At 33.4% G+C, this 27,462-nt stretch overlaps 3 long non-coding RNA genes across 4 annotated transcripts; 1 reads left to right on the top strand and 2 right to left on the bottom strand.

The window, feature by feature from the left end:
* On the top strand, positions 1-2,303 carry LOC126882145 (uncharacterized). Its single transcript, XR_007697169.1, has 3 exons — positions 1-260; positions 971-1,128; positions 2,123-2,303. It is a non-coding gene; the product is annotated as an uncharacterized LOC126882145 (long non-coding RNA).
* Positions 2,304-5,985: 3,682 nt separating this feature from the next.
* Positions 5,986-10,563, bottom strand: LOC126882159 (uncharacterized). Its single transcript, XR_007697186.1, has 3 exons — positions 9,615-10,563; positions 7,263-7,555; positions 5,986-6,177 (listed from the first exon to the last, which is right to left on the bottom strand). It is a non-coding gene; the product is annotated as an uncharacterized LOC126882159 (long non-coding RNA).
* Positions 10,564-13,357: 2,794 nt separating this feature from the next.
* LOC126882153 (uncharacterized) lies at positions 13,358-18,690 on the bottom strand. 2 transcript variants are annotated; one of them, XR_007697179.1, is made up of 3 exons: positions 18,310-18,687; positions 13,679-18,153; positions 13,358-13,634 (listed from the first exon to the last, which is right to left on the bottom strand). It is a non-coding gene; the product is annotated as an uncharacterized LOC126882153 (long non-coding RNA). The 2 variants fall into 2 exon arrangements; XR_007697178.1 differs by lacking the exon at positions 13,358-13,634 and having other exon boundaries at positions 15,240-18,153; positions 18,310-18,690.
* Between the last annotated feature and the right edge of the window lie 8,772 nt (positions 18,691-27,462).

Raw genomic sequence — 27,462 nt, forward strand, 5'->3', positions numbered from 1 at the left:
CCACCTTGCCCGGCCTTGCCTTGCCGTGGATAGTTTGTATTATTTGTGCTTTTTAAGAATATTTTTTTAATTCGGATACTTTTATAATAGCTTTAATAGTATTATTAACATAGTGCATAAAATGGTGTCCTGTTTTTGACGCAGTTGGAGTAGCAGAAACAAATGTAGATAAAAAAATCTGCAGGAATAACGTTTCAATTATGACAGAAGCTCGAAACAAATGACTGTGAATTAGTGTGAATGAAAAGCCCTATTAAAAGGTTAGTATGCAAATATGTAAACGAAGGCATGCCCTGTATTTCAGAAAATAAATTAATACTATTAATACCCTAATAATACTATTCATAAAAAATCTTTTAAGTAACGTAGATATAACAAAGTGAATAAAAGGCATAAATCAGAAGAATTATTATTTTATTTTATAAGTTAATAATTGGTCATATCCATTTATTATTTTAATAATAATTGTGAATAAGCCACAAACTTCGCTTATTCCTAACTAAAATAGTAAATAGAGATAATAACAAAAGGATTTGTAAAACTAAAATAATTCTTTTTGCGTTTTTGCTAATGTATGCGTTTATAAATAGGATGGTAGACCACACACTATAATATGCAGTACCAACTAATGAATACACAGAATATTATAGTCGATCTGCTAAACTCAGTCTCAGTACTACCGAGTCTCAGACACAACTGGCTAGTGATTTTAGTAAATAATTTAGTAAATAAAAAAAAATAATAACTAAATAGTTAATAATTACTGTAATTTTGGCAAAATTGGCCAAAAACAAAAAAAATTACCTACTAAAATCACTAGCCAGTTGTGTCTGAGTTTGGGGAACCGACTATACTAATAAACAATTTCTAAGCTGTTTTATAATATTTTGTGAGTTCATTAATCATATTTTTTATTTAAAACTAAAATTTGTTAATAATGCTTAGTAATGCATATATTTTGTATTTTTAGCTTTCCAGAAGATCCTGCGAAGAAGACATGAAGTATAGATCAGATTTGTTAATAGAGGAGTATGTTCAAAACACTTTTTAGAAAAAGATATTGACAGAACTTCACTTTCATCTGTTCGTTTGAGAGACTGTGCTGTTCCAATAGCTTATGTCACACAGGTATATGCATAACCTAATTAATAATATAGTCCGTACAATATAGATACTGTTGTAATTCATTATCTACATCGGAGATCTAAGTTGACATTGTTGCCCAACTACAAAAAATTTTTGAATTCATTTTAAGTCAAATATATCACATAATTATTGTGAAGTAGATTATACAACAAAACATATTAATATTCAATGTAAATAAATAAAAACATCAGAAATAGAAAACAAGAATTAAGGTATAATCTTATGTTACAGTTATTAAGGTACCAAGGGTATTATAAGGATAATAACGCTTGAGGTCAATGGTGTTTTTAACAAGGGCCTTCGTCCTGAGGGATATACGTTGACCGAAAGCGTTATTATTATAATACCTGTGGTGCCTTCAACGTTTAATGTCCGACTAAATTATTCTTTATATGCGAAAAATTTGAATGAATTTTGAATTGATTAGTTTTTAAATAAGTACATTTACCAGTAACAGTAGTAACGTAATTGTGGTAACCATAGTTTTACTTAGGTTGATATTTGTCAACTTGACAGTATCTAAGTCGTTATTTAAATTTAATGCCCAAGGGCGTTATATCTTACTTAACAGACTTCGAAATGTCATTATTTGTCAATAATGTACCAGTAGGACATTAAAGTAAATAATAAAAACAATAAATATAATGAATACTAAATACTTATTTGTTTGTGAAAAATCTATTTCTTTGTGGCTTTTTTGTAATTAACTATTCTAATGGGGAAATAAGCCACAATTTACTTGAAAAAATAATTTTATTAAGGTTTCTACTTCCACATCGGATGTCGTTGTCAAAATACAAAATGTTCATTATTATTATTTTATTTATTAAATATTATTTATTATTTATTAAAATATTATTTAATATTTATTTTTTTATTATTATTATTTATGCGTATTATTACCTGTAAATAATATTTCTTCTGATTGTTAATTGTAAAGGATAGAAAAATTACCTTTTAATTTATTTTCTTTTAGAATCAGCTGAGAGAAGTGGTCTACAAAAAACCAGAAAGGAAACGGAATATGTGGCTACGAAAAGCAAAAGAAAGGTTTACAAAGCAAATGTGACACATTTTTTTATAATATTTAGGAATATCAGTAAATTACATTAAAAAATGTATGTAAAGATTTTTTGCAATAAAAATGTTTATATTTATCAAGGATGTATTATTTGGTATGGCCACATATCGTCAGTGATGTGACAATACCTCCTATCTGTTTTTTTTTTCAAGAGATTTGTAAGATAGACTAAAAACTTGTTTCGGCCACCTCCTGTTTTCATATATTTTTTGACTTGTTTTGCAGTAAATTCAACTATCTATTTACTACAAAAAAAGTCAGAATACGTACGAAAACAGAAAGTGACCTTAAAAAATGTTTTTCGTCTCCTGCAAACCTCATGAAAAAACATATAGGAGGTATTGTCACATTACTGACGATATATTTCAGTGAATGTCTAAAAAATATACTGTGAATGTTCAAAGAATGTTCGTAGACATTCATGGAATGTTCTAACAAGACATTCAGTCTAAAAATATACTGTGAATGTCCAAAGAACATTCATGGAATGTTCCAACAAGACATTCAGTCTAAAAAATAGACTGTGAATGTCCAAAGAACATTCGTAGACATTCATGGAATGTTCCAACAGAACATTCTAAGAATATTTAAAATGCTGACACAGCACTTTCCTGGGACTTTCCAGGGACATTCGTGTGCATTTGGGGACATTCCAGGAATGTTTTCAATGTCCTGTGTGTACATTCTAGGAACATTCATGGAATGTTTTGTGTTATTAGGGAATAAAGTAGTCGATAAAACTGTGGCATCTTTCGTCTTCTCCAAAGCTATCAATTAACTCGGTCTTCAATAGTTCTAATACTTGAGAAACCTCTGCTGGTGGCACGAACGAAAGAGCACAAAATGATTTTATTAAGGTTTTAAAAAATTGTTCATCTCTGTAAAGTTGTGTTAAACCTAACTGCTGCACTTTACGCCATATTGCTTGACAAAAATGAAAGAAGCAACCGTGAACTCTAATATTGGGCACTAATCGTCTAAAAGTGTTAACAACTGCCATCTCAAAATCAATTACGATTGTATTAGGTCTTGCTCCAGGTCGAATGATATCGATTTTTTCGAAAATTTTAATCAAACTTCTCTCGTAACTCCGCTCATTTTTGTTTGGCAAAAATGTGTACATGAATGGTAATGTTCTGTTGTGAAAGACCCCATGTATAATCCATAGTTGGTACCACAGATTCGGAGCACTTTTAAAAGTGCCATCGACAACCCATGTATCCAGGGCCGGTTCCAGGGTTTTGAGCGCTCCGGGCAAAACAAAATTTGGCGCCCTTTCATACGAAATATTATATACTGCAAATATAAAAAAAAATGGCAAAAAAAAGGCAAAAAATCAAAATTTCATTATAAAGAACTATGTAACAATATATTTAATCAAAAAATAGTACAATAGTCAGTTATTATTTATAGCTTATGCAACATATGGCGTAGCATAACAAGCGCATTTTAAATTCAAGCAACGAAGGAGCGAGACGAAAGATAAAGATAAATGCACATTGCCAACAAACAGAAAAAATGTATAACATTGTACTTTTACAATACAAAAAAAAATGTTGATTGTGCGCACTGCAAGCGCACAATCTGCATCCCCAATGCAGAGGATATTCTTTGCAGACACGAGCTTGTACACCTTTATTTCTTACCTTCATGTTAGGGCCGTTATGTCATATCCTTGGCCTCTACAATCATCTCATTTCAATTGAAAATCATTCATTGTTCTATTATATAATGAGTAGGTCTATGCCTCGATACCTAGAACTAAGGCTGTGGGAAACAATGGAAGACCTCGAAGTTCCACGAATATTAATAAAAGCAGTATAAGCACTATACAAGAAGAACAAAGTAGCTATCAAAACGTACAATAGAATATGCAGTTTTTAATATATGCAATATTTAAGATGAAAAATAGACTGCTACAAGGCTGTTCCATTTCCCTTTCCTATTTTAAATATTCCTGGAAAAAAACCCTGAAACAATGGAGAAGAAAGTGCGAAGGAATGGGTATACCAATAACAAAAGAATCTGGAAATAGACGAAGGTAAACAAATCAAAGGAACAGACAAGTACAAGTATTTAGGTTTCATAATATCAAACAAAGGAACAACTAAAGAAGATAATATAAAACATAGACTAGGACAAACAAGAGACTGCATATGAAAATTTTTAAAATTAACCCGGTATTGTTGGACAAGAACATCAGTATAAAAACAAGAAGAAGAATATATCACACCATGACAAGAAGTATCCTAACTTATGGGTGTGAAAATTGTATAATAAATAAGAAAACCAAAAAAAAAGAGCAACAGAGATGGAATCTCTAAGGAAAAGCTGTGAGTACCAGCTAAAGCTAAGAGCAACGAAAAGAGATCGAATAAATAACAAAGAGATTAAGAAAGGAATGGAAATGAACTCAGATATAATAGACTAATAGAACAGAAGGAATTAACCTGGTACGTACAAGAAGAAAGGCAGACAAAAAACGTTGGATCAACAGAATAATTTAGTGGAGCCCGGTAGGAAGAAGAAAGAAAGGCAGGCCCGAAGATCTTTCAGAGGTGAAGTGGACGAAGCAATGGAAAGAAGAAATCTGCAGCAAGGGGACTGGCAAAACAGAAAGAACTGGAGGGAACGGTTGAGTGAAGGAATACACTGAAAACTATGGAAATTAGAAAGGATACAGGGTGTTTCTAAACAAGTGCGACAAACTTTGAGGGATAATTCTACATGAAAAAATGATGACAGTTTGCTCTATAAACGTATGTCCGCAAATGTTTTGTTTCCGATAAACGGGCTGTTGTAATTTTTCTAACAAACTGACGATTTAATATTTCAAATAAAAAATCATTTTGAATTACTCGTTCAATTTGTGACAAAAAATTTACCCTTTTTTTCATACGACGCGCAGTTTTTTATGCAAAAAATAAAACATCTTAACTCTTACAAAGTATTCGAAATAGGTTTCTATACATTCATATGAAGAAGAACTTGTCATTCCTAATTCATACATACACAGATTGGTAGAAAAAAATTTTTAAAAGAAGAAATGAATCACTTTACAATGAAAGAATAGGTAAATTTAATTACTAAGACCGATGAGAATAATGATTTTAAAAAAGCACTTCAAATGTTCAAAATTCTCGTCGTTTACCTCATGTGCAATAAGTTAATATTATGATTTCCTACCATAAATTTAATTACTCATTTATTTTTTTTATTACGTGGATACTTACCAAAATTTATGTAACGGAAAAATAATAAAAATTTATTAATTCCCCAACCAATATTTTACAAAACTTTTTTTATTCCACTTTAAAGCATACGCACCAGTGTTAATGCAAATTTACAGAAAGACAAAATTATTTAACCAAAGAGTTTTACGACATAGGCACCAGTAGGTATATAGTATCACTCTGACTATTCATAATTTTGTTGATAATTTAAAATTTGATCTTCGTCCATTTTTAAAGTAGATTGTTGAAATATGTGATACCTACGTGACAAAATGACCTAAAAAATGAACAACCTTTGTAGATCGTAAAAAGAATTTGTCTGCATTAATTTTGTATGAGTGATAAAAACCTTAACAATTCTTAGGTTGCATTATATTTATTAGTGAGCTTTGGTTTTAGTCTATTAATCTTTTTTTTGAATTATGAATTCTGACTATAGATAGAAATATTTTTCTTATAAATAACAGAATTATTCAAACAATGTCATAGGAAAAATGTTCAATGTTAATATATAAAATCAAAAAAAAAATAATGAATGAAAAAAAATATATTTTTGTATCGGCGTCCTTCAAAATTTGGCGCCCCTCGAAATTCGGCGCCCCGGGCGGTCGCCCGGCTCGCCCGCCCCTTTATCCGGCGCTGTCTATGGGCCTATGGCATCTTTTTCATGGGTTCTGCCCCACTGAATGGCTTTTATATAATCAAGAATGCACTCACCTGCAAAGAAAAAAATCTTTTGAGGGTTATGTATACAGGATGGGGCAAAGAAAACAGTACATCTTGATATTTGGTAGTAATCATTAGGTTTTAAGGAAATGACGAAACAGGTCGATTTTTGTTCTAAGAGGTACATTTTTTACGATACCTACATCCGTCATTTGTCAACTCACTCCTTTTCATTTCCCCAACCCCTTATTTTTAAATAGAAAATATACCATGTGCGGCACATCATTAGAAAGGCATTTAGATGGAGTATTCAGACATAACGACCGTCCAAGTTTTTTCTTTCGACATTTGCACCGTCTTTGCAAAAAACTGTTAATTGATTTGAAGTATAACACCTCTTAAAAATGAAACTTAATGCCTATGGTTTGCTAACATGTCATAGTACATAAATAGGTGTTGTGCTTCAAATATATTAAAAGTTTTTTTGCAAAGACTGTGCAAATATCGAAAAAAAATTGTGAACGATCATTATGTCTGAATGCTCCATCTCAAGGCCTTACTAATGATGTGCCGCATATGTTATATTCCCTATTTACAAATAAGGGGTTTGGAAAGGAAGTGGAAGGGAGAGGATTGACAAATCAGCGCATGGATGTAGAAGTAGCCTATGTCCATTTTTTCTAATTTGATATTTTATGTCCATTTAAAAGTAAAAGCATCGTTACATTGGATGCAGAAGTATTGTAGGTCCATCTTTACAGCTAGCGACATATTGGTCAAATCTTGAACTAGCCTATGTTAAGTAGCGCTGGAAAACAAACAAAAAAATGCTCTCCTGTAAAATTCACATCTTGTGACTTAGACTACTTCTGCATCCAAGCGACGAAATGATAGAGGTGTTTCGTAAAAATGTCCCCCTTAGAACAAAAATCGACCTGTTTCGTCATTTCCTTAAAATCTAATAACTACTGCCAAATATCGAGGTGGACTGTTTTCTTTGGCCCACCCTGTATAACAATTATTAACAAAATCTCATTAAAAAAACAGAAGCAGAATAAAATTATCAGACCACAGTCCAGGCTTTTTATTCTTGTTTTTCATTTACTAGGTACAGTAATACACATACTTTGACTCACCTACAAGGATTTTCAACAAGCTATCTGTTTCCTGTTTATCCAAAATATCTGGTTCCTTTGCATAGGAGACATCCTGTCTACTATTGGCCTTATATATATCCCGTAATTCATCATTCACTAAATGTTTTTCTTTTAATACTTCTTACTATCAGTGATCAGTGGAATTTATTATTTCTTCAATTACTGGACCTGTGGGCTAATATTTCTTCCCTAATGGCCATTAAGTCAATCAGTGAGTGACAAAGATTTTGGCAGATTTTAGATATGCTTGAAAATTGCAATTGCTGTCTTCTCTAAAATACCAGAAATTATTTACTGATCCACCTCCAGTTTGGTTTCTGCGTTTCTACTCTACATAATTATGCTCTACATTAAGGCCCGGTACTTTTATGTCTTGATTAACAGCCCGTTAGTTAACGGAGGTTTAATCGAGACCTCATTAGGGTCTCTTGCGTTGTAATAAATGCAATTACAAATTACAGGTATTATTATAATTATAAATAAGTATAATAATAATTATAATTGCATTTATTATAACGCAAGAGACCCTAATGAGGTCCCGATTAAACCTCCGTTAACTAACTGGCTGTTAATCGAGACATAAAGTACCGGGCCTTAAACTTGAAACCTGTAAATTTCAGCATTATAAATAGGTTAGGTATTTAGCTTTAGGCCCGGTACTTTATGTCTCCGTTAACAGCCGGTTAGTTAACCGGGGTTTAATCGGGACATAAATATATGCATAACATAGACATAAACGCAATTATACTTATTATTATATTCATAAATAATTATAATAATAATTATAATTGCTTTTATTACAACGCAAGAGGCCCTATGAGGTACTTTTCTGTCCCGATTAAACCCCGGTTAGCTAACCGAGGTTTAACCGGGACATAAAGTACCGGCCCTTAGGGCCGGTACTTTATGCCTCGATTAACAGCCCTTTAGTTAACGGAGGTTTAATCGAGACCTCTTTAGGGTCTCTTGCCTTGTAATAAATGCAATTATAATTATTATTATACTTATTTTAATTATTATAATACTTGTAATACTGTAATTGTATTTATTACAACGCAAGAGACCCTAAAGAGGTCCCGATTAAACCTCCTTAACTAACGGGTTGTTAATCGAGGCATAAAGTACCGGCCCACCGGCCCTTAGTAGATCGTCTCTTCTTCTCTTTTTCTTCCCATTTGTAAGTCCACTTTACATCAACAATAAATTGAACAATAAATTGACAAAGTTATTCAAGGCCAAATTTGACGTGTTAAAGCACACTTTGACATCTAAGATCCGTTTGCCATTATACTAATTTCAGTACTGATTTCAGTACTAAAAATATTGGTTAGTTGCGCGAGTCGATTTAGCATGAAAAATGTCAGTTTGTGCCAAGTTTGTGTTTGCAACTATCCGAATTATAATCAGCATGTAGGCATGCGTTCTACTAATTTTATATTGATAATATTGATGTTGAAGAAGTATTTTAAACCTTTCTAATCCTATTTTTGAGTAAACAAAATAAAGAGCTAAAGAGGCAGATAATGAATGCGAACAATAACAGGAAGCGAAAGCTGAAATTATGTGCAGCAGCCGTAATTACAATGATGTTAGCAATTAAGAAAAAAAACACGATACACTTCTATCATGTATAAACAAAACAAAAGTAATATACAACATATTGGGACCGTGCAAGTTCGGCAAAGCGACCCCTATTTCTACGCTCTGTACTATTATTCGCACTTTTAATTATATTGGCCAATTATATTAGTCCTGGTTACTGGATAATTGTCAAGGCCATAGTCCAAAAAAATAATAAGAAGAAAAAATAAGATTCAGGTTATGTTATGAAAACATCAACAATTGTATGTAGTAAATAAAATTAGTTATTAAAATGCAGTACTGCAAGCAAAATACAATTAATTAAATTTACCTTTATATAATAATTGCATATCATATCAATATTGTGGAGCAATATATAATTTTTCTGCTTCATTGACAGAAGGTATGAAATATACGTCAATTTGACAATTTCAATTGACAATATGAATTATTTAAGATAGTTGCAATATTTCTCCGCGACTCGCGCAGGGTCGTTTCTCGTTTCCCTTTCCGCACACCGCGAATACTCACTTTTTAATATTGTGTCAATTTTAGTACAAGAAATTAGAACATGTTTTAATTTTTAGTACTAAATCGGCGCGCGCATCTAATTTGTAGATACAATATTTTTAGTACTAAATTTAGCATAGTGGCAAGCGGACCTTAGTTTGTTCGTTATAAACTTCACGTGAAGAAAAAGAAAATTGTTCTATTTTTTCATTTATTTGGCGTGAATTCAGTGTCACCAACCTGTGTCCATTTGGCGGGAAGTGGAAGTAGAGCTTTTTGTTTATTATTATTTGTTGAGGTTGAGTCTTTCATGTTCATGACAACCTAAAAATTTTGATTGGAAAATGCATATAAGATAAGGGGGTGGGAAAATGGAAATTAGTGGCTTTTTTTGCAGTTCTGTCTGTTAGTTTTGCGTTTTGCTCTGGCTGGGTCTCTTTTGTTTAAACAATTATGTAAGTATTATAAAAACGTTTTCAATTTTCTGTATTCTTTAGGAAACGAATTATTTATGCATATTATTACCTGTAAATAGTAGTACCTATTTCTTTTGATTTTTAATTGTAAAGAATAGAAAAATTACCATTCATTTTAATTTTTTAGAATCAGCTGAAAGTGGTCTACAAAAAAACCAGGAAGGAAACGTATTATAGCCTTGTTGTGGCTATGAAAGGCAAAAGAAAGATACCTATAAAAAGTGTATTGACTAGTTGGAAGAAACTAAACATTGTCGATGCATAATAAGATATTACTTTATAAACAAATATCAAGACCTAGGAATGGAACCTGGATAATATAGTCATCAAGAAGATAGCAGGAAGTAATGAGCAACAACAACTTCATAAGTATGAGAATATTGAGGAAATCCACACTCATCGATATCTACTACTGGACAAACTAGAAGATTGAAGAGGACAAAGCCTTTTGAACTAGTTTGAGTGATAGGTGATAGTGAAAAGCAGAGCGTAGTGCTTGTGTGCCTGTGTATGTTAGAATAGTGCACGATCTTGTTAGATTAGATAAGAGACGCTATGGGGTAAGCTCTTCATTTTAAGGAACAGTAGTAATTTAGGTTAAATTAAATTTGCTCATTGGTCAGTTATGACCAGATTGTAATTCTCTGATGTTTGGCAAAAAGGGCTTAAGTCAGAATTGCACATCAATAATGTTTTGATGATTTCTGGACTATAAAAAAAGTGTTGCAGACTTAAACTGTATGTACCAATAAAAAGAGCCGATTTTTCTGGTCCAGAAATCATCAAAACATTATCGATGTGCAATTCTGACTTAAGCCCTTTTTCCCAAACATCAGAGAATTGCAATGTACAATTCAATACAAATGAATCATCATCCTAGTGATGATTATGGAAAAAAATATATGACAAGATTTTGTGCAATAAAAATGTTTATATTTATCAAGGATGTATTATTTGGTATGGCCACATATACTTCTGGTATATCGTCGGTGATGTGACAATACCTCCTATCTGCTTTTTCATGAATTTTGTAGGAGACGAAAAACCATTTTTAGGGTCATCTCTGTTTTCACATGTAAATTTTGACATGTTTTGTAGTAAATAGATAATTGAATTTACTACAAAACATGTCAAAAAATATCATATGAAAACAGAAGGTGACTGTAAAAAAAGTTTTTAGTCTCTCTTACAAAACGGTTAACAGAGGTGACAGTTAATAGAGAGACAGATAATCGAGGTTCCACTGTATAGTGAAATTTGGACACCCGACACCCCATACAAATTTTATGGGGGTTTTGTTCGTTTAAACCCCCCCAAACTTTTGTGTAAGTTACAATTGAATTATTATTGTGGTACTATTAAACACAATGTTTTTAAAACTTTTTTGCCTCTTGGTACTTTTTTGAAGTCAGTTTTTATCGTGATATTTTGAATATTTGTCAAATCCACCACATATTTGTATATGCTTAAGTACGATTGTAGAGACTAATAATATGAAAATTTATTTATGATTTACATTTTTAGGTATATTTTGAACCATTTTAAAAAGAAGCCATATCTTGATAAAAAGAGCTTTATCGAAAAAATAAAAAGAGGTAAAAAAGTTTTAAAAACACAGTATTTAACTAATGGTACCGCAGAAATAATTTAATTGGAACGTACCCAAAAGTTTGGGGGGTTAAAGGGAACAAAACCCCCATAAAATTTTTATCATCATCATCATTGGCTCGACAGCCCTTTCTGGGTCTTGGCCTGTTCCAGGATTCTTCTCCACTCTGATCTGTTTCGTGCTTTTTTTCTCCAGTTTTTATTTTTAAGGTTTTTATATCATTTTCTATTTGTTCTAAATATCTCAGCTTCAGTCTTCCTCTTGTTTTTTTTCCTACTGGCATCTGTTTGAATATTTTGTTTGGTATTTCGCCTTCTTCCATTCTTTTTACATGTCCCATCCAACGCAGCCGTCCTATTTTAATGAATGTTATGATATCCGGATCCTGGTATATTTCGTATAGTTCAAAGTTGTACCTTCTTCGCCAAATTCCATTTTCTTTTGTGCCCTTATATATGTGTCGCAAGATTTTTCTTTCAAAGGTGGCTATCAATGTTTCCTCTCTTTTAGTGAGTGTCCAGGTTTCTGAGCCGTATGTGAGTACCGGTCTTATTAGGGTTTTGTATATTTGGCATTTTGTTTTCCTTGCTACGTTGTCTGATCTTAGTTGCCGAATTAAGCCATGGTAACTTTTATTGGCAATAAATATTCGCCTCTTCACTTCCTCTGCTACATTATTATCAGATGTGACTAGGGATCCCAAGTATGTAAAGTTTTTTACCCCCTCAATGTTGTATTCTCCTATTGTTATATTTTGTGGATGCCTTATTTCTGTGTTTTTACTTACCTGCATATATTTTGTTTTGTTCTGGTTGATTTTAAGGCCACTATTTTGTGTAGCTCGTTCTATTTGATTGAATGCCTCTATCATTTCTTTTCTTGATCTTGCGATTATGTCAACATCATCTGCAAATGCTAGTATTTGCACACTTTTATTAATTATTGTTCCTCGAGTATTGACTGTTGTGTCCCTCATTATTTTCTCGAGTACAATGTTGAACAAGATGCATGATAGAGCGTCTCCCTGGCGTTGTCCCTTTTTCCCATCTATTGTTTCCGTTAGTTCGTTTTGTATCTGGATTTTACTTTTAGAGACTTATAGAGACTTTTACTTTTAGAGACTCTACTTTTAGAGATTCTTTTATCAGTTCTATTAGTTGTGTTGGTATATTAAATTCTTTCATTGCTTTTATTAAGAATTCTCGGTTTATATTGTCATATGCGCTTTCGAAGTCTATGAAGAGATGATGTGTGTCGATGTTATGTTCACTTGTTTTTTCGAGGATCTGTCGCAGAACAAATATCTGGTCTATTGTTGACTTCTGTCTACAGAAGCCACTTTGGTACCTGCCAACTATTTTTTCAGCGTGTGGTCTAAGTCTTTCATAAATGACGTTGGACATTATTTTGTATGCTGCATTCAGCAGCGTGATTCCACGGTAGTTTCCACATTCTAACTGATTCCCTTTTTTATGTAATGGTACTAAATCATCTTGGAGGAGATTACTAACTCAGTGAGCTTTATTAGTGGACTGTTTAGCATAGGGTGAATTTAAAAATAGAATAAAAAAAAATAACAGTAAAAAAACCAGACCTTAAAGTAAATTGTAATAAAAATATTTCCTACCTTGTCATTTCTCGTTGCACAAGCTGGAGCAGGCCTGCTATTTTTCGTACTGCTATTGCTGAGTAGTATAAAGTATAAATCACTCGCGAGGACTATATTGAGTTTCTATACACTTTTCGGAATGATTGTAAGTGACTGTTAACCAAGAGAGTTGGTTGGCGAATTGTCTTTTTAAAATGAGGCGAGTAGGCAGGTAATTACATACAAAAAACTTTAAGGTTTTTACTTGAAAATAATGATAAAAATTAATACATACTCACTGAATTAGGTATTGGCCTACTCGTATATACGGGGTGTCCCATAATATTCCCTAATAGCACAAGGACGTCCAATGGACGTCCATTGGACGTCCTTCACGGACTTTAGGGACGTCCATTGGACGTCCGTTTTCGTCCGAGGAACGTCCTTTATACGTCCTATTTTGGTCCAAATGTCGCGCTACCGAACGTCTATTGGACGTCCATCTAAGGTCCGAGGGGACGTATATTGGACCTTAATCGGACGTAATTTGGACCTTGATCGGACGTCCTAGGGGACGTAAATTGGACCTTAATCGGACGTAAATTGGACCTTAATCGGACGTAAATTGGACCTTAATCGGACGTAAATTGGACCTTAATCGGACGTAAATTGGACCTTAATCGGACATAAATTGGACCTTAATCGGACGTAAATTGGACCTTAATCGGACGAAAATTGGACCTTAATCGGACGTAAATTGGACCTTAATAGGACGTAAATTGGACCTTAATGGGACGTAAATGGGACCTTAATCGGACGTAAATTGGACCTTAACCGGATGTAAATTGGACCTTAATAGGACGTAAATTGGACGTTAATCGGACGTAAATGGGACCTTAATCGGACGTATATTGGACCTTAATCGGACGTAAATTGGACCTTAATCGGACATAAATTGGACCTTAATAGGACGTAAATTGGACCTTAATCGGACGTAAATGGGACCTTAATCGGACGTAAATTGGACCTTAATCGGAAGTAAATTGGACCTTAACCGGACGTTCTATGGGACGTGAATTGGACCTTAACAGGACGTCCAATTTTGGTCCAAATGCCACGTTGCCAAACGCCCAATGGAGGTCCACTTAACATCCGAAGGGATGTTCAGTGGACGTCAATTGGGCCTTCATAGGACGTCCCAGTTTGGTCCAATGTCTTGCTGCCGAACATCCATCTAATGTCGTGGGAAATAAAAAATATATTTTTTAAGGAACTTATATTACATCTTATATTAAATTACAATTATTGGATATTACATTATTTACATTAAATTACAATACACTTCTCCAAGAAATTAACGCGCCACCTTAAATATGGGATATTTTTGATGTCTCGTATTTCCTAAACCTGTTGTTTCATCTAAGTGATTTTTTTATAATATTATAGCCTAGGCTATAGGTTACCTCCTTAAGCTTGTCATGCACAGGGAGCTATGCTGTAATATATGTACATTATATCATATCGCTCTCTATAGTAATGAGTGAGCCTGCAGACAGGAAACAAATGGAACCGTATGTGCAGGCTCACTCATTACTATAGAGTGCGATGTGATATATATTACAGTATAGCTCCTCGTGCATGACAAGCATAAGGAGGTACTTAACCTATAGCCTAGGGCCTAGGCTAGAATATTATAAAAAAATCACTTAGATGCAACAACAGGTTTAGGAAATTCGAGACATCAAAAATGCCCAATTTTTAAGGTGGTGCGTAATCGGCTGTATATACAGGGTGTAACAAAAATACACGTCATAAATTAAATCACATATTCTGGAACCAAAAATAGTTTGAATGACCTTATATGTCATAAGTTTATATATGTCATATAATAGTTTTGAACTTACCTTAGTACAAATATGCACATAAAAAAAGTTACAGCCCTTTGAAATTACAAAATGAAAATAGACTTTTTCGATTATATCGAAAACTATTAGCGATTTTTTATTGAAAATGGACATGTGGCAGTATTATGGCAGGAATATCTTAAAGAAAAATTATGGTGAAATTTGTGCACCCCATAAAAATTTTATGGGGGTTTTGATCCCTTAGATCCTCCCAAACTTGTCTGTACGTTCCAATTCAATTTTATTATTGTGGTACCATTAGTTAAATTCAATATTTTTGTTTCTTAGTATTTTTCAGATAAGGCAGTTTTTATCGAGTTGTGACTTCTTTTTTAACATGTCTACATAAAAATTTTATGGGGGTTTTGTTCCTTTAAACCCCCCAAATGTTTGTGTACGTTCCAATTAAACTATTACTGAGGTACCATTAGTTAAACAGAATGTTTTTAAAACTTTTTTGCCTCTTTGTATTTTTTCGATAAGGCACATTTTATCGAGATCTGGCTTCTTTTTTAATATGGTTCAAAATATACCTAAAAATGTAAAGCATAAATAAGTCTGAATATTATTACCAAGTCTCCATAATCGTACTTAACCATATACAAATATGTGGTTAATTTGACAAATATTCAAAATATTTCGATAAAAATTGACTTTTCGAAAAAGCAATAAGAGGCAAAAAAGTTTTTAAAACGTTGTGTTTAAATGGTACTACAATAATAATTAAATTGAAACGTGCACAAAAGTTTGGGGGGGTTTAAAGGAACAAAACCCCCATAAAATTTTTATGGGGTGTCCAAATTTTACTATAGTTTTTTCGTAAGATACTGCTGCCATAATAATGCCACATGTCCATTTTCAATAAAAAATCTCTAATAGTTTTCGATATATTGGAAAAAATCACTTCATCTTGTAACTTCAAATGAGTGATAAAGGCACAGAGACTTAGATGGCGAGGTCACATTGAAAGGATGCCAAACACGAGGACTCCAAAAATGGTACTAAACTACACTACAGCTTCAAGAAAGAGAAGAGGATGGCCGAAAAATAGATGGAAGCAAGAGGTCGAAAAAGATTTGGAAAGAATGGTGCTACAGGGTCAGAAAAGAAAAATGAATAACAGGAAGGAATGGAGAAAAATCACATATCAAGCCAGAGAAGATCTCAGTACATAAAGAAACGTGAAAATGAAGAAAAAAAACAAACTTTTCAAGCCATGGGCCTCTAAAGCCCTTAGTGCTATTATATATATATAACTTCAAGGGGCTGTAACTTTTCTTGTGTGCACATTTGTACTAAGGTAAGTTAGGTCCAATCAAACTATTTTTGGTCCCAAAATATGTGATTCAATTTATGACCTGTATTTTTGTTACACCCTGTATATATCTACATACTTCGTCTAATTTACTAACTGTTGCGCGTCATCCACGTCGTAGCCTGTGAGGTCGCATGATACCAACACGAAATATTTAGGCGGTAGGTGTGTTCTTTTTTAGAATCACTTTGCCGAGTACACTGGAATTACAGCCACTAGACATATTTTATTATATACGCGTAGAAATATTATTTGAAGATTTCTATTAATGTTAACCTAAAGAAATACACAATAATATGTTTCATTTAATTTGTATAAATGGATTATAAAGCGTTTTTATGAAGCAGATTTGTTCGGATCACACTGTAACTGTAATCGAACAAAGGTAACATTTTAGAATAAATTGGTAACATTTATTTGACAGTTACGGTGATGACACTTCATATTTGTTTATATTCTTTACTATAAGTATCTGTTTTATTTATTATATTTACTGTTTTTATTATTTACTTTACTATAAAAAGATCCTCTACTATAAAAATATAAATTTCACCTAATTTTATAACGACTTGGAATAATCGAGGTATCTGACAACTTTTTTAGTTGTTATTGTAGACATACTTATACAAAGAAACCTACCGGCTTTTTGCCAAGAGTTCGGAGCCGTTTTTTAATTATTAACAATGCAGTGCAAAAACTCTTGCACTGCAAATCTTAAAAGATTATAACTTAATTCTTGTTCTCTATTTCTTAAGTTTTTACTTATTTACATTGAATATTAATTTGTTTTGTTGTATAATCCACGTTTACAATAATTATGTGATATATTTGATTTAAAATGGATTCAGGATCTTTTTATACTTTGGCAACTATGTCAACTTAGATCTCTGGCGTAGATAATGACGTGCAACAGTAAGTAAATTAGATGGACTGTAGGTTATATTTGGTTCTTACGACATCAAAGTATATTTTTTAGACATTCCCTAGATATAGTCACTGATGTGACATACCTCCGATTTGTTTTTTCATGAGTTTTGTAAGAGAGACTAAAAACTTTTTTTATAGTCACCTCCTGTTTTCATATATTTTTTGACATGTTTTGTAGTAAATTCAACTATCTATTTACTACAAAACATGTCAAAATTTACATGTGAAAGCAGATGATCCTAAAAATGGTTTTTCGTCTCCTACAAAATTCATGAAAAAGCAGATAGGAGAATTATTGTACATTACAATTCTCTGATGTTTGGGAAAAAGGGCTTAAGTCAGAATTGCACATCGATAATGTTTTGATGATTTCTACAGTACTGTAGTAGATTCTACTGTACATACAGTTTACATCTACAACAGTTTTTTTCTGGTCCAGAAATCATCAAAACATTATCAATGTGCAATTCTGACTTAAGTCCTTTTTGCCAAACATAAAAAAACAATCTGGTCATAACTGACCAATGAGCAATTTTAATTTAACCTAAATTACTACTGTTTCTTAAAATGAAGAGCTTACCCCATAGCGTCTCTTATCTAACAAGATCGTGCACTATTCTAACATACACAGGCACAGCACACAAGCACTATGCTCCGTTTTTCACTATCACCTATCACTCAAACTAGTTCAAAAGGCTTGGTCCTCTTCAATCTTCTAGTTTGCCCAGTAGTATCGAGGAGCTGGATTTCCTCGATATTCTTGAACTTATGAAGTTGTTGCTCCTGATCCTGCTATCTTCTTGATATTTGTTGATAAAGTAATAACTTATTATGCATGGACAATGTGGACTTTCTTCCAACTAGCCAATACACTTTTTATATCTCTCTTTTGCCTTTCATAGCCACAAGGCTATACATTTCCTTCTTGGTTTTTTTTTGTAGGGCCACTTTCAGCTGATTCTAAAAAAAATTAAAATGAACGGTAATTTTTCTATTCTTTACAATTAAAAATCAAAAGAAATACATAGGTACTATTTACAGGTAATAATATGCATGCATAAATGATTCGTTTCATAAAGAATAAAGAAAATTGAAAACGGATTTTATAATACTTACAAAATTGTTTAAACAAGAGATTAAGCCAGAGCCCAGAGCAAAAACTAGGAGACAGTACAGCAAAAAAGCCACTAATTTCCATTTCCCACACCCCCTTATCGATGCATTTTTTTCCAATCAAAATTTTTACTAAATTTTTAGGTTATCGGTTATCTTATGAAAATAGTGATGACCAATGACCACGCGACGCTTCATAGATACTCGCGCGGCAAATTTGAAAATGAACGCAAATTGAACAGTAAATGGCCTCTCTTAAAACCTTGTAATGGAAAATTTTACCCCTCCAGGAAGACATTGTACTATGTTCATAGAATATCTTGTGGTAACTTTCCACCCATAATTTAATCAGATAGATGTTCACGGAATAGAACGGTAGTACCTACCTACATTCCTGGAATGTTTTGTGTTGTTAGGATTAAACTTTTATTTTATTTACGCCCGGTTTCATAATCAGTTAAAGTGGACATTAAGTTTTAGGTTGGTACCCTTGTCAATGCAATTCATATGGGTAAATGTCAACGTTAAAGTGGACTTTAGTTAATGTTCACTTTAAGTTGATTATGAAACCGGGCGTTATTCTTGAATATTTCCTATTGTTAAACATTGTAACCAATAATTTACAAATAAGATTTTCATTACATTACATAAAATCAAAAACATGTTTTGGATATTAAACTATATAGTTTGTTTATAATTCTAATATTGTATATACAATTTTGAATTAAGATTTAATCTTTTCGATTTAAACTACAGTAAAACCTGTGTTACCGGCCCCCTGCAAACACCGGCCACCTGTACTAACGGTCAGTTTAAAAATTCCCCAAACCAATTACAGTAAAACCTGTCAGTAACGGCTACTAAAAATGAAAAAGCTATTGGCCGATATAGAAAGGTGACCGGTATTGCCAGTTTTTGTAGTCTAGATATAATTGGTTTGGGGAATATTTAAACTGACCGTTAGTACAGGTGGCCGATTTTATCAGGTGGCCAGTAACACAAGTTTTACTGTATATCTAGACTACAAAAACTGGCAATAACGGCCACCTTTCTATATCGGCCAATAGTTCTTTCATTTTAGTGGCCGTTACTGACAGGTTTGACTGTATTTCATTAACGTAAAGTTAACGCGTAAGTTAATATTTTATTGAATTATTTTGCTATTTGATCCCGTAATTGGTATAATGTGTCCAATATAATATATAAGCGTTCATAAAACGTCCGTATTTCGTCCAGTATGGACGTCCAAAGGACGTTCAACGTCGGACGTCCAAAGGACGTCCATATTTATTCCGTCCGAAGGACGTCCAACGTCGGACGTCCATATTTATTCCGTCCGAAGGACGTCCAACGTCGGACGTCCAAAGGACGTCCATATTTATTCCTTCCGAAGGACGTCCAACACGGGACGTCCAAAGGACGTCCGTTTATAGTCCATGGACGTAAGGACCAAAAATGGACCTATTTTGGACGTCCAAAGGACGTCGTGTGCTATTAGGGTTGAAAAGAAAATGAATTAAAATATTCTTTACAAAAACAAGAAAATTAAAAATTGTTATTCCTACTTATGTGGACGAACCACAACCGCCCACCACAATACGCAGTATTGTTACGGCTCAAAAGGCAAAGGACATAATTTTACTATAGAGCGTTTATATATACCACTATTAGTTTTCACTGTGGCCACTCTAACTATACCATCAGATCCAGGATGAACCTCAATTATACGGCCCAAAGGCCATTGTAGCGGGGGAATATTATTTTGACGGATTACCACTAAGGTACCTAGTTGGACGTTTGGAGACGGAGAATTCCATTTAGCCCTTTGATGAAGAGTTTGGAGGTACTCCTTAGACCACCGTTCCCAAATCTGTTGGTGCAACTTATTTAATAATTGCCAACGATTCAACCGATTGTGCGGAACATCGAGCAACGTTTCTTCGGCCGGAGCACTCAAAGGCTCCATGGTCAAAAAATGTCCTGGAGTTAACGCACTAAGATCGTTTGGGTCTGAACTTAACGGGCATATTGGCCTCGAATTCATGATGGCCTCAATTTGAGAAAAAATAGTATATAACTCTTCAAAAGTTAGTACTTGTTCTCCAATTGTGCGAATTAAATGACCCTTTACCGTCTTAATATTAGATTCCCATAAACCTCCAAAGTGTGGAGAAGAAGGGGGAATGAGATGCCATTGAATAGATTCATGAGAAGCAGCTTGTGATGCCAATCTGTTAAGTTCTGCTCTGGCTCCAACAAAGTTAGTGCCATTGTCACTATAAACATGTTGACATCGGCCTCTACGACTGACAAATCGCTTAAACGCAGCTAAAAACGCGTCAGTGGATAAATCAGATACGAGCTCTAAATGAAGAGCTTTTGTTGAGAAACAAATAAAAAGCGACAAATACGCTTTAAGAGTTTGAGACTTTCGAAGTTTGGAAGCTCTTATAGGAAAAGGGCCCGCAAAATCAACTCCAACATTACTGAAAGGTTTTAGTTGAGATATTCGAGCTAGCGGTAGATTTCCCATTAACGGAACTGGAGACAAAGGATTCACCTTAAAACATTTAACACATTTAGACAGTACTCTACGAATGGCTCGTTTGGAAGATATAATCCAAAAACGCTGAGAAATTAGGTATTGAACAGTTTGAAGCCCGGCGTGTAGATATTGCAGATGAGTAGATTCAATAATCATATCAGTTAATTTACAACTGTTAGGAAGTAATGCCGGAAATTTGCGATCATACGAAATGGGCGCATTAGCTAGGCGACTACCTACACGTAGAATTCCCTTTGCATCGATAAAAGGTGAAAGCTTTCTTAAATTTTTTGGAAGCAGCTGTTTATCTTGGATAAAATTTATTAAAGTATTAAAAAAGATCTGCTGTGTTCGTTTAACAAAAACCAGTAAGGAGTTATGTTGCTCCAATAAACTTAAACAACCTATTTCCAGATTACCATATCGGTTTTTGGTTACATAATGGAAAAAACGAATAATGTAACACAAACATCGAACACACCTATTTAAAGACGAATGACGATCCAATAAAATATCTAAAAAATTATTGGGAATTTCAGCAATCAATGCGACAGTCCGCACTTCCAAATTTACATTAGTAGACTCCTTTGAATTAAGTTCAAAGAACGTTAGCGGATAAGATTGTAAGAAGGTTGGCCCCGCCCACCATTTGGAACAGTTAATTAACTCAGAGGGTAAGCAACCCCTTGAACCAATGTCAGCAGGATTTTCTTCAGAAGGAACATAGTGCCAACATGAAGAAGTTACTCGTTCCTGCACATAAGCTACTCTATTGCTCACAAAAGTTTTCCACTGATGAGGGGAAGATTGTAACCAACGTAATGTAACAGCAGAATCAGAATAACAGTATATTTCCTTGATTTCTACTTTATCTTTAATAACAGAAGAAACAAAGGAGACTAGTCGAGCCACTAAAACCGCAGCAGACAATTCTAATCTGGGAATAGTAAGTCCCTTATTAATGGGTGCGACCTTAGATTTAGCTATAACAAAAGAAACAAAAGGTTGGCCTGAAGGTGATAAGCATCGAAAGTACAAGACAGCGCAGTAACCTTTCTCGCTAGCGTCACCAAAACAGTGAACTTCTAAGCGTAAAATATCGTCAATTAATAAACGACGAGGTAAATTTAATTTACTCAAATATGCTACATCATCAATGTATTTTTTCCACAAACGGATAATTTCTTTTGATGGAGCATCATCCCAACCAATCTTTTGAGTCCATATTCTTTGAATAAGGTGTTTAATTAGAAATGTTATTGGAGATAAAAATCCAAGAGGATCAAATATTTTTGCTAAATTGGACAAAAGATGACGTTTTGTACAAGAAGAGTCTAAAACTTGAACTTTAAAAGCAAATGTATCCGAAGAAGCGTCCCATTCCAACCCTAATACTTTAAGTGTTTTGGACGAAATATCATTAAATGTAAGAGGTTTTATTGCTAAATCTGATACAGCTAATCCTTTCAATAAATCGGGTACATTACTGGACCATTTTTTCAACTCAAAACCTCCTTTGGCAAGTAAGGCAATAAGTTCGTCTCTTAGTGCTAAGGCATTTTCGAAACTAGGACAGGAAGAAACGATATCATCAACGTAGGTTCCAGTTTTAAGTGCCTCGGCTGCTAGAGGAAACGAATCCCCGTCATCATTAGCCAACTGATGTAGACATCTAATAGCAAGATAAGGAGAACAAGAGAGACCATAAACAACTCTGTTGATACGAAGATCTCGAACAGGTTCAGAATTATTAGAACGCCAAAGTACTCTTTGATAATCTGTTTGAGTAGGATTAATTAAAATTTGCCTATACATTTTAGAAATATCGGCCGTAATTACATAACCATGCAATCGAAAATTAATCAAAATTGTACAGATGTCAGTCTGAAGCTTAGGACCAGTGAATAATTTGTCATTGAGTGAGGGTTGATTTGGAAGATGCCCGGAACCATTAAAAACGACCCTTAATTTACTTGTTAGACTTGCAGGTCTTAAAACACAATGATGCGATAAATAGTAAACATAAGGTGAATCGAAGTTATTCAATGGGACAGGTTCCATGTGACCGAGCTCAACAAATTCCTTCATAAAGGTGCGGTATTGGTCATAAAGTTCAGGAGATTTTTGAAGCCTTCTTTCTAATGAATAAAACCTACTAAGAGCAAGTGATCTAATATTAGGAAAGACAGGATTTTCTTCCTTAAAAGGTAGATCTACTACAAAGCGTCCTGAATGTTCACGCGTATAAGTATTCATAAACATATTTTCCACTTTAGCGTCATCAGGAGCTAAGCAAAAAACTTCAGGGACTGCTTCTAATTCCCAGAATTTCTTTATTTGCTGATCCAAAGAAACCGTATCTTCAACTTGGCAAAATAAAGACGTAAGAGTAGGTGCCTTTGAAATATTTACTTTTCCCATAAGCACATAGCCAAATATAGTATTAATTGCATCAGGTTCATCTTGATTGCCGTAAATACGTCCATCCAAAAGAATTGTAGAGAATACATCAGCTCCTAAAAGAATGTCTATGGATCCTCTACGAAAGAAGTTATCATCTGCTAACTTTAAATTAGCAATATGGGGCCAAGTATTAACTTCTAAATTACATAAAGGCTGATCCTCACATATTTTTGTCAAGACTAACGCATCGGTTGTCAAAATAGGAGAAGATTTACGTACTGGTTTAAAAGAAATGGTAACCCCACCTAAATTAGTGTTCGACTGCATAGAACCTAATCCTTGGATGTTAGCTGAAGTTTTCATGGGACGTAAACCTAAACGCCTAAGGGTCTTTTGACAGATGAAGGACGTCATGCTTCCCGAATCTAACAGACACCTAACAGGTTGGTAGTTACCGTGACAATCAAGCACCTCAATACATGCAGTGGAAAGCAAAGTACTTTTATCAGCGGAAGAAAAACACACAGAAACGGATGATCCAGTCGTTGAATTTAAAGTGGATGCCGCCGAATCTTGAACATTCTCTTCTTTCTTAGAAGAGGAGAAGCAAAGTAGTGTATGATGTTTTTTATGGCACGAGTGACAAGTCCATGTAGATTTGCATAGGCTAGAACGATGTGATCCAAGACAGTTAATACACATCTTGTTCTTTTTTATTAATTGAAATCGATCTACAGGAGATTTTGCCAAAAAAACGGAGCATTTATAAATGGCATGGGTATCATTAGTTTTACAGATAGAACATTTCGGTTCAGGTTCTGTTTGAGCAAGCAATGATGTAGATTTGGAAGAATTAGGTTTTTTAGAAAAGTTAGATTTTGGTTTAGTGTGAAAATCAATATTATCTAAAGCGAGACAACTTTGATTTAAAAAATCAATCAGTTTTTTATAGCTTGGGATGGTTGAATTATTATGAAAAAGCTCAAAACGTGTTACTAAAGAAACAGTTAATCGTTTTAAAATCATTTGAACAAGTATAAAATCCCAATGTACTGTGGGTAGTCCTAGCTTATTTAGAGATGCCACATTTTTCGAAAATGTATCTAACAACTTGCGTAGTTCTTTTGGATCTTCTGAAGTCAGTTGTGGTGAACTTTCAAGGTTATTCCATAAATTGGCAGCGATTACCCTAACATTATTAAACCTTTCACAAAGCAGATCATAGGCAATTGGATAATTGTTTGCTGTGATGTCAATATGATCCACAGCATCGCGCGCTGCACCCTTTAAACACGATAGTAACAAATTAAATTTGTCAATTGGTTGTAAGTAAGTAAGAGTATGAACGCGAGCATCAAACTGATCTATAAAACTTCTAAATTCCGGTTTCGGTAAATTAAAATAATTTATAGGTAAAGGATTTTGAGACTGTGAAGTTGATGTAGTTTGCTGACTTGATGTTGAAGATTTTCTAAAGGCTTGCACGTATGTTAATTTAATTTTATAATATAATTTGTCAAAATTACTACGGCAATCATCTTCGACTTTAAATAGCGCGTCCTCATTATCTTGCTCAGAAACTAACATAATTATTTTATTATGAAGATCATAAAAATTGTCACGAATTTTTTCCAATCCTTCATACATAACTTCCAAAACCGGGTAAAAATTCTTATCGTCAGCAGCTACCTTTAAAGCAACAGCATGAATTTCAGTCATTTGTTGCACTTCAACTTGTCTTAAAGATTGATATTTTTTAATTTTATCTGCCATTTTGTAAATTTAAATGTAGAATTAATAAATTTAGAAAAATATGAAATTAGCGTTAGGAAATAAAATAGGTTCACCACACGAAAATTAATAAAATACAACCGAACTTTGTGCTAATAAAATAGAAAACTATGTCCTCTGCTATTTGAATATTTATAGACAAAAAATAATTATAAAACATAAACCCTTTAAATAAAAATTACTGTGTAAAATAAACACACAGTTTCATCTATAATAGAGTCAACCTGTATAATAATTATTATAACAAAATTTGTCTATTGGCCGACGTTGACAATTTAATAATAATTACTTTTACATTAATGTGTTCCTTTTTTACTTAAAAAACAACATTAACTGAGGTATAGGTATCACTAACGATCGGCACAAACAAAAAACCAATTTACTAATTGATACGTGATTTTAATTTGGTAAAGAATATTTTATCGCCTTATGTTAAAGAATAACAAAAAAATAAAGTCAAAGGGAATGCGGTTAAATAACCTGAATTTAATTCTGATCTTTGTAAATTAGCAAAGTATGACAATAAAATCAAACAATTCAGGTTTAAAAGAAACTTTCCCCGACTATATTACCCTCTTAGAAAAATGAAAAATGCAAGAAAAAAATATAGAAAATGGATCTATCACTCTCGTAACGGATCAATAAATCATCTTGGAGGAGATTACTAACTCAGTGAGCTTTATTAGTGGACTGTTTAGCATAGGGTGAATTTAAAAATAGAATAAAAAAAAATAACAGTAAAAAAACCAGACCTTAAAGTAAATTGTAATAAAAATATTTCCTACCTTGTCATTTCTCGTTGCACAAGCTGGAGCAGGCCTGCTATTTTTCGTACTGCTATTGCTGAGTAGTATAAAGTATAAATCACTCGCGAGGACTATATTGAGTTTCTATACACTTTTCGGAATGATTGTAAGTGACTGTTAACCAAGAGAGTTGGTTGGCGAATTGTCTTTTTAAAATGAGGCGAGTAGGCAGGTAATTACATACAAAAAACTTTAAGGTTTTTACTTGAAAATAATGATAAAAATTAATACATACTCACTGAATTAGGTATTGGCCTACTCGTATATACGGGGTGTCCCATAATATTGAAAAGAAAATGAATTAAAATATTCTTTACAAAAACAAGAAAATTAAAAATTGTTATTCCTACTTATGTGGACGAACCAGGTACAATAATACCACTATATTCCACTCCGCTGGTAGCTGTTTATTTGACCATATCTTTGTTATCAATACATGTATTGTTTTCTGTAGTGCGTCTCCTCCTTCCTTCAGTAATTCCGATGCTACTTGATCCGATCCCAGTGATTTATTGTTCTTTAATTTGTCTACTGCTGTTCTAATCTCGGCTATTGCCTGTCTGCTTGGACTAATGGTATATCAGGGTTTGTCTCGCTCCCATCTCCTTCAAGCTTTTCCGTAAAATGTTCTGTCCATCTTCTTAGTATCTCTTGCTGTTCTGTCAATATATTACCTTCCTTATCTCTACACATCGTCATTCTCGGTTTGAAGTCTTTTCTGCTTTTGTTCAGTTTCTGATAAAATTTTCTTGTCTCTGTCGATCTACTTAGTTCTTGCAGTTCCTGAAGTTCTTTGTTCACATATTCTCTCTTTTTTCTTCGGTGAGTTTTCTTTTCTTTTTTGCGTAGTTGTTTATATTCTTCCTCTGCTTGTCGGGTTCTGTGCCCCTGTTGCATCAGTAAATATGCTCAGTTTTTTCTGTCTGTTATAGTCTGACATTCTTCGTCAAACCAGTCATTCGTTCTTGTTCTTCTTTCTTTACCTTCTATGCCTAACACTTCAGAATCAGAATCAGAAATGTTTATTGCTTTTAACTACAGTAATGCTTAAAGTAACATAATAGCTCACCTAATAAAACATTTTCCCCCATGACCATTAGTCGTCTGGGGGGTTGGCCAAAATATTAATCAACATTTTTTTATCTATAACTAACAATAAAATTAACAATTATTAAAAAAAATGTAACTAATGAATGTGAAAAAAAATTATATAGTTTCCAGTGAAATTACCTTGCTGGGATAAGCTTGTACCAGGCACCAGTATACATAATGAAATTTTATAAAGTATTATGTATGTACTTAAATAAACATATAAACACAATTAAATTAAATATTAATTAAGATTTAATAAAGCATAAAAGGTCACTCATTAATTGAGAAGTATATATTAAATTTTACCTATTAATTAGAGTGTCGTGAATACAAGCTCAAAATCGGTTAAGAACTGGTGAAGAGGCACAATACATGAAGAAGAATAGAATGTCATGAGTCTAATAGTTATATTCCAACACTAGATTGTATCTATACTTCCATGCATCCCTTGCATATCCAACCAGTTCCCTCCAGCCCAAACCTCTCATAAGTTCCAACAATTCTTCCCTATCTAATCTA

Source organism: Diabrotica virgifera, chromosome 3 (genome assembly GCF_917563875.1).
Source record: "Diabrotica virgifera virgifera chromosome 3, PGI_DIABVI_V3a".
In the NCBI taxonomy this organism is placed as follows: Eukaryota; Metazoa; Arthropoda; class Insecta; order Coleoptera; family Chrysomelidae; genus Diabrotica; species Diabrotica virgifera.